The sequence below is a fragment of the Pinus tabuliformis genome, chromosome X, assembly GCF_031772625.1.
Source record: "Pinus tabuliformis cultivar Carrire ecotype Pingquan chromosome X, CPIR1, whole genome shotgun sequence".
NCBI lineage: Eukaryota > Viridiplantae > Streptophyta > Pinopsida > Pinales > Pinaceae > Pinus > Pinus tabuliformis.
Genome location: NC_142308.1, coordinates 1,396,178,137 through 1,396,187,554, shown reverse-complemented (window position 1 = coordinate 1,396,187,554; position 9,418 = coordinate 1,396,178,137).

Sequence of the window (9,418 nt, the reverse complement as noted above, 5' to 3'; positions counted from 1 at the left end):
TTGGATGAATTACATGGATCAATTTACTTCACCAAGTTGGATCTTCGTTCAGGATATCATCAAATTAGAATGAAGACTGAAGACATTCCAAAAACAACATTTAGAACTCATGAGGGTCATTATGAATTTTTGGTCATGCCTTTTGTCCTTACTAATGCACCTTTTACATTTCAAGGTTTGATGAATTCCATTTTCAAACCCTTCCTTAGAAAATTTGTGTTAGTATTTTTTGATGATATACTAATCTACAAGAAGTCTTGGAAGGATCATGTCTAACATGTTGACATGGTGCTCAAACAATTGGAGGAGAAACAATTATATGCAAAAATTTCCAAATGTTCCTTTGGAGTACAAGAGGTGGAATATCTGAGTCATATTGTATCTCATGAAGGACCCTCGCAAAATTAAAACCATTAAGGGATGGAAAATCCCCACATCCATAAATCAGATACGAGAATTTCTCGGGTTGACAGGGTATTATCACAAGTTTGTTAAGAATTATGGGAGAATAGCAACACCGCTAACAACATTATTGAAGAAAGATGCATTTTCATGGACTTTAGAAGCAATAGAGGCCTTTTAACATCTTAAAGAGGCAATGTGCCAAGCACTAGTCTTAGCTACACCAAACTTCACAAAAACCTTTATTGTGGAATGTGATGCCTCAGGAAATGGAATTGGTGTTGTTTTAATGCAAGAAGAAAGACCCATTGCTTTCAAAAGTCGTCCAATCAAAGGAAAGTATTTACACAAAGCTATTTATGAGAAGGAAATGTTGGAAATACTACATGCACTTAAGAAATGGCAACCCTACCTAATGGGAAGGCACTTCAAGGTAAAAAAAGATCATGATAGTCTTAAATAATTTTAGAAAAAATATTATCTTCAAAGGAGTAGCAAAAATGGGTCACGAAGATGTTGGGTTATGACTTTGAAATCATCTACAAAAAAGGGAAGAAAAATGTTGTGGCAGATGCACTCTCAAGAAAGGTTGAGGACGTGGAAGCATTTCTTTGCGCCATTTCTATTATCCAACCAGATTGGATAAATGAAGCAAGGGATAAATGGAAGAATGATAAGGAAGTGTGGGCATTCATTCAAAATATACAACAAGATACCAATAAATCTGATACATTTAGTTGGAAAAATGATTTTTTATGGTACAAGGATCGATTATACCTATGTAAGAATTCCCAACTCAAACAAAAGATTCTTAGGGAATTGCACACCTTACCCTTAGGAGGGCACTCCGGATTTCTAAAAACCTTCCATAGGGTTGAGAAGGATTTTTTTTGGGATGGCCTTAAATCAGATATTCAAAACTTTGTGGTGGAATGTTTGGTTTGCAAACAAAATAAAGTTGAAACAATTAAGACCCCAGGACTATTACAACCTTTATCCATTCCAAGCCAATGTTGGGAGGAGGCTTCAATGGATTTTATCACAGGTTTACCCAAGTACAAAGGAAAGAGTGTTATCATGGTGGTAGTTGACAAACTTACCAAGTATGCACACTTTTGTGCATTATCTCATCCATTTAAAGAGAGTACAATTTCTACTGCATTTATAGAAACAATTCAAAAGCAACATGGAAACCCAAAGATTATTGTAAGTGACATAGATCTCATTTTCACTACAAATTTTTGAACAAATTTATTTTCTTGTCTTGGTACTCAGTTAGCTCATAGCTCATCTTATCATCCTCAATCTGATGGGCAAACTAAGATAGTAAACAAATGTTTGGAAGGATATCTTTGTTGCTTTGTATCTGATAAACAGACACAATGAGTCAAATGGTTGCCTTTGGCTCAATGGTGGCATAACTCTTCCTTCCATACTACAACAAAAATGACCCCATTTATGGCACTTTATGGATATCATCCACCATCCATCACATCATATTTAAGAGAAAATTCTAAGGTTCAAGTAGTGGAAGATCCCTCAAGCAAGCTAAGAAGGATAATAAATTATCACCAAAGTATTATGGTCCGTACAAGGTGTTGTGAAAGATAGGTACTATGGCATACAAATCGAAGCTTCATGCAGCTTCCCGAGTGCACCCAGTTTTGCATGTTTCATGCTTAAAGAAGGTTTTAGGTGACAAGATTCCAGTTCAAACAATATTTCTAGAACTTGATGAGGAAGGAAAAATAATACTGGAACCTGAAGTATTCAAAGAAACAAGAACTCAAAAGCTACGAAATCAATCAATTTTAGAGTATCTCATCAAGTAGAGGAACTTACCCGTTGAAGATTCCACATGGGAGGATGAGAATTTTATACAGAAGCATCTAGAACTACTCAAACTTTGAGGACAACACTTTTTTGAAGGAAGGGGCATGTTAGGTCCCTATAATTCTAGTGATTCCCCCATCACTATTTTCATTGTGTCCCTTATTGTTATTATTGTGCCCCTATTGTTATTATTGTGACCCATAAAATCCCTCTATTGTTATTTTTGTGCCTTTATATTATTATTGTTAGGTTGGCTTGGTTATATTGTGACCCCTTAGACTCTTATATATAGAAAGGAGGTTTTGTCATTTGAATCATCCAAGAATTGTTCATTTGTGTAATGTAAAGGAGGTTGCCCCCTTGAAGAGGCTAAATTCTAAGCCGTTGATCTATCTTTTCTATATTTTTGTGAGCTAGTTTCATAACAATGGTTTAGCCTTTGGAAGCCCTGGTTGGTTTTACTTCAATTTATTCCATGAGATCCCACATTCATGCTTGGAATATGGCGCGAGGGTGATTGGATGAAAAAGATATTTGGTTCAGCGCAATTTATGGTCGGGTGATACGCGAAAGTGTTGGAAATACTGAGAGGGGGGGGTAAATCAGTATTTCCTTTCAACTGTTATTTTACCAGTTAAAACATTTATATTCAGAACACAAGATGAACAGCAAGAATAAATGCTTTTATTAATATAATCTTTGCAATAAAATAGATACAATATATATATATATATATATATATATATATATATATATATATATATGGTTCCAATCTATTGCCAAGCACCAACTTGGACTTTTGTGAGGCTCCAACCTCCAGAGCGCCAACTCTATTTTGTCAAGGCACCAACCTTGAACTTAGGAGAACCAACTCCCAGGACACCATTCCTTCCAGTTTCTACGACACCAACCTCAAGGACACCAATCTTCTGTTGTCAAGGTACCAACCTTGTCTTGTCCAGGCACCAACCTTGGACTTAGGAGCACCAACTCCAAGGACTCCAATCCTTCCAGTTTTGAGCACCAACCTCATGGACACCAATCCTCTGATGTCAAGGCACCAACCTTGTCTTGTCTAGGCACCAACCTTGGACTTAGGAGCACCAACTCCAAGGACTCCAATCCTTCCATTTCTGAGGCACCAAAGTCAATGACACCAATCCTTCTATTAGTTTACGGCTTCACTGTAGTGTCCATGCTACAACATCAATGGCAACCAGTATTCATATGAAGGAGTCTTTACAACTATTCATACTATCCACACAGAGTCTGCAAAATTTATCTTTTGATGATATCAAACAACCATCATGATCTCTAATAGTGTCTCCACATAGCTTTAGTGAGTCTACTATTAGCTGCACTAAGCTCTGCACAAGAACCACTTCTTTGTTTCAAGCCTCTGTTCTATTAGTCATAGTAAATGCTTCAAGAGTGACTACTTCTCATTGTTCTCTACTATTGCAATCTCTTACTTCCAAGAAATATATTCACATATGCTTCACTGCCAGTGCTTGCTATTGCTCCCTTCAAACGGTGTCAGATAAAACTCTATTTATTGCAACATAGAATTGTTCTTCAGAATGCATTTTGTACCTGATTAATTCATTACTGGTCCTTCGTCTTCCTTCTATCCTGCTGGACCTTCGGCTTCCTTCTACTCAGCTGGACCTACGGCTTCCTCCTTTGTTTCGGTTTGCAAACTCACATTTAACTTTCCTTGTTCTCTGTTTTTGTATGCCTGATGCGCCTGACCTTTTGGATTCGTCCTTGCTTTCTTGAGCTTCCACTTCCTCAATGCTCGTTCGACCTTTTGGCTTCCCTCCTCGGTCACTGTAGTTTCCTCTGCGCTTGCTTGCTTCTTCGGCTTCCTGATCCTTTGGTCACTTTTTCTTCCTCTGCCTGTTAGAATTAACCAATGCTTCACAGGACATGTTCAAGAGGAAGAGGGGCTGAATTACAATAGAAATGATGCTTATTAAAAAATATTAGAGAGATCCTTTTTTATTTTCAAGTTCATGAGTCGTGAACTGTTATTTATTCATAATATAGATGCCCGAGTTCAATTCCAGAAATGAAGCGTTTCAACACACACACACACACACACACACACACACATAAGACTTTTTGCTATCACCAAAGGACATGTTCATAGGGAGGAGATGCCGACTTGTATATGAAAAATATTTCTGTCAGAGAATCTTTTATTCACAGACTTATTATTCACGGAAACCATATAAATGAGGCTATAGCCATATAGAGGTCCCACATGCCATGTCATCCTTTTATCGCAATCGCCACTTCCAGAGGTTCACACATAACATAGCCAATTCCCAATTGCCAACGAAGCAGATGTGATATGGTATTAAACAATTATTAATAAGTCCGTTGGGTCCACACCCTTATCGCAATCATCGGTTTTACATTCCTTTGTACATTGTGATTACCGCGGATGCGACATTTGATTAAGCCATGCTATAATGGTGTAGTTGGGTCCGCAATTATATCGCAATCGGCGGATTTCAAAGTGGAAAAACTTTAACAAGTATTGCGATATTGCAACAGACGCGATATTACAATAGGGCATGTTATAACGATGCAACGGGTCCGCATACATATCACAATCAACATTTTAATGTGGCAAGGCTTTAAAAAGCCTTGTGATATTACAATAGGCATGATATTATATTACATCATATTGTAATGGTCCCGTGGGTCCATATATATATATATATATATATATATATATATATATATATCATAATCGAATATTTAATGTGCCATCCATTTATAAATTATGATATGATATTAAGCGGTATTTCTTAGCGATCCTCCATCGTTGATCTGCTCACGATCCAACGGTCAACACTCAGTCCTCATTCCGCACTGTAGATCTCTTCTCTCCAGATCTAATAGTCCTAACTTAACCCGATCAACCCAAAACTGTCCATTAATCCTTACCCATCAATCAACCCGCACTGGATCCAACGGCCTGCATGAATTTCAGGTGAGAAATTTGCAAGGGAAATAACCACCCGGAAAAGTGGTTTTCTCTCTCCACCTGAGTGCTACGTGTCGCCCATTGAATGGAATTGGGCGCTCTCCTCTAAATAACACTTATTGCCTAGAATCCACTTGAAAACCACTGCCACTATTACAAACGCGCTAGTTAACTTTTGAACCCGAAAACCATTGCCACTATTACATAGAGTAACGACTCTCCACTCCCTTGACTCTCTGCTCTTGTCTGGTCTGATATGGCTCCATGATGGCTTCCGATACTCTCCACTCCAATAGCTCTTCTATGATATTCCTCCAATATCTCATGATATGGCTCCTCTGTTAACTGCTCTTCTGCTGGCTTCTCCTCCTCATGTGTGTTCCTCTTTGTTCCTTCTCTTTTGATGAATTCTTCCTATTTGCGGGACTTCTTGGGCATATAATACATGCGATACTCCCGATATGGATTTTCTGCTAACACCGTTTATGCACCTCCAATATGTGTTTCTCTTTATTTCTCGTGGCTTCCAATGACCTATTCTCTGCTTTGATAGCTTTGCTCTGATAGCTCCTATGACTTCAGATATTCTCTCCAATGGCTTGACTGTCTTGGCTTTCCTCTGGTTTCTCCTCATAGCCCCTTGCTCCGCTTCTCCTAGAATATTGGCATATTTACATCAATGACAATCTAGGTAAACAATATCCCCCTTTGTTATTGATGGCAATATTCTTCTTCTCTCCCCCTTTGACATCAATGGCAAAGGAGTGCTCTAGGACTCCCCCTATCAAACTACTTCTGTTCTTTATGAATAGTAGATCTTCATGGGTCTGTTACTCCCCCTATCATAGTGCTCTTCTTTTTACTCAAGATAGAAGGATTGATGCTTTATCATCAATTATCACATTATCCCCTCTTCATGTCTTAGAACTACTTTATCATGGCTTCAACAATGCTTAAAGATGCTCCACTTCAATGCTTTCAAATAGATTTCAAATAGCCACACACTAAATGTTCAAGTCCACGTTTTTAAGCTTCAATCCATATTCTGTTGTATCCACAGTCAGAATTAAGAGGCCTTCATAGTTCGAATCAAGAGAAAAATGCCACTGAAATTGTCTTTCTTGCTATCTTTCTTCAGATCCGAGTTCCTTTGTGTCTCTGTGCTTCTCCTTAAGTCACTGGCATCCAGTATTCAACATCATTGCATTTGGATGAAATGGTGAGAGGTTGTGCCTCATTGTTGCTATTTTTTCTAAGTGACCAGTATCAACTTAAGTTATATTTGATTGCACAACATTCTCATTTCTATGAGCCATTTCCTTGTGTTCTTTTACATATCTCTACAAGTTATTTCCGCTAGCAGATTTTGATATCCAATCTGTGACTGGAATCTTAAATTCATTTTACTGATTGGAATCTTTTTGCAATGCTTTAGTTTTGTTAGATCCTGCCAACTACTCTTGCTTCATGCTTCATTCCCAGATGTATCTATTTGTTTGAAGATTGCCTCTATTTGTGTCCATAATCTACCTATTCTCACATCAAATCCCTGAGTCAAAACATTTAACATCTGTAATATCAATAACATAGTTATTTGCCCTTTTTTTTTCTCTAGCATTGGATGGCCTTCTCTGCTGCTCCTATTTCTACTTAGTGATCAAGTGGAAAGCATCTTCAACATCAGTCCAAAGAATGGTTACAAGATCATGTTCTTCGATGGAGTACTCCTGAGAAATGATCTTTATCAAAGAATGATAGTTAATATAGCTCAACAAGGAATTCATAAGTTCCCTTTCATGAATAGCTTCTACAATAATGATCAATAATCACAGGCTGCCCCTAACTGTATGCATCATCTCTTTTGGCAAAGTCTTCCCATCAAATGTTTTGATTGTCGAAGGTCAGGTTAACAACATGTGTTTTTGGTTGGAGAGTTCAAGGGACGTTCGGATTGTATTAGCTTCCTTCTCCATACTTGTGTAACTTTCTTCTTTTGCATGGTTCTAGCTTGTGTAAGAGCCCAAGTTAAGTTACAATCACGTGCCATATGACCAATTTTATGACACTTGAAGCATTCTACATTTTTCATGAATAATAATTCATGATTACTTCCTGCACGATTATTCCTCGGACCATAACATCTATCTTAATGATATCGTTGGGAACCATAACATCTATCTTTATGATATGCTTTACAATATTTTTCCATGCGTTCAAAATTTTCACAAGAATAACAATAACCAAAAAATAAACTTTGGTACCTGGGAGATGGAGATTTCCTTGATGTACTTCTGAAGTCTTTCTGTCTTGAGCTCCTTTGACGATAACCACTGCTTATCGCATCCTTGACATTATCTACGTTTCTTCTTGGAGTAGGATTTCTTCCATTGTTGCCTTGATTTTTCTCCTTGCCTTTGCTAGAACTGGGAGCATCACCATTTCTTTTTGGCTTCCTCACATCCCTTTTGTTTGAAGCATTATCATTCTTGTTTGAGGATTCACCTGCATACTCGGGACCTGATTTATCAAATGGACATCTTTGATGGCTGAGCATGTCATCCAAGGCTTGAGAGCTCTTCAAGGTTTTGTTCATCCCTTCAACCTTTTTCTTGAGGAGGACAATCTCTTCTTCCAATCTTTCACACTCATTATTCTTCTTAGAAAGTTGTTTCTCAGTTTCTTCCTTGATATGAGCAACTTCACTTGCTTCTATTTTAATCGAGATGATATCTGACTTCATTTTGAAGATTTCTTCATCCTTTTCTTTTAGTTGACATATCATGGTGTTTCTCTCCTTTTTTTCTTCATCGACCTATTATTCTATGATTTCCAATGTTTCCATTTTCTTTTTAGCTCCTTGTGCTAACCTTCTTTCTTCTTGTAGTTGAGATTTGAGAGAGGAGACCTCTACCTTGTACTCACCAATCTCTTATTCAAGTTTGTTCAAGATCTTGTGCCTTTGTTCCAGTTGACTTGACAAGGTATCTTCTCATTTCTTTGCTTTATCCAATTGATTTGTCATGGATATGACTTCTTCATGCTACTTTCTTTTGCTTTGATGAAATTCCTTCTTAAGCTTGGCAAACTCTTCACCCCTTTCTTGTACTTGTAGCTGGACAAGGTCAATTTACTTCCTTGTTTGGTCTTGGTCATCAGCTAGTGCTTTCTTCTTAAGTTCCTTGTTTTCCTTTTTCAAATTTATAATATCTTCCATGGCAGCTGTAAGTTGAGTGAGGAGATCTTCTACAAAATATTTTTCATTCTCTTCATCTTCTAGGTCTTCTTTAGCCTTGATGTCATCATTCTCATTTTCAGCTTCTATGATGGGTTATGGATTTCCTTCTTGGTTTCCATCATCTTCTTGACTGATGGTCATGGTCAATGCTCCTTTTTAATGAAGGTCATGAAGTTTGTCCCATATATCCTTTGTTGATGAACATTTTCTTAAGTTGTTCTTTATAGAATCAGGTAGGCCGTTCAAGATTGCCTTCATTACTTTTGCATTATACTCCTTGGATTCTCCATCCATCATGCTATCAACAATCACTGATTCCCATATTTCAATGCCTTGAGCTTTTAAGAAATTCCTCATTCTTGATTCCTATATATTAAAGTTTCCATTGAACCATGGAGCCTTCTTAAATTGATTGTCTTCTATTTCAGTGGTAGAGGGAGACACAACTTTAGGAGGATTGGAGACTTTCTTCCTTGACTTCGCCATCTGTGTTTTAAAGATCAACCTTCAATCTATTAGGCTTTAAGTGAAGGTACTGGCTCTGATACCAATTGTTGGAAATACTGGGGGGGGGGGTGAATCAGTATTTACTTTCAACTGTTATTTTACCAGTTAAAACATTTATATTTAGAACACAAGATGAACAACAAGAATAAATGCTTTTATTAATATAATCTTTGCAATAAAATAGATACTATATACATATACATATACATATACATATACATATACATATACATATACATATACATATACATATACATATGGTTCCAATCTGTTGCCAAGCACCAACTTGAACTTTTGTGAGGCTCCAACCTCTAGAGCACCAACTCTGTTTTGTCAAGGGACCAACCTTGAACTTAGGAGCACCAACTCCCAGGACACCAATCCTTCTAGTTTCTGCGGCACCAACCTCAAGGACACCAATCCTCTATTGTCAAGGCACCAAC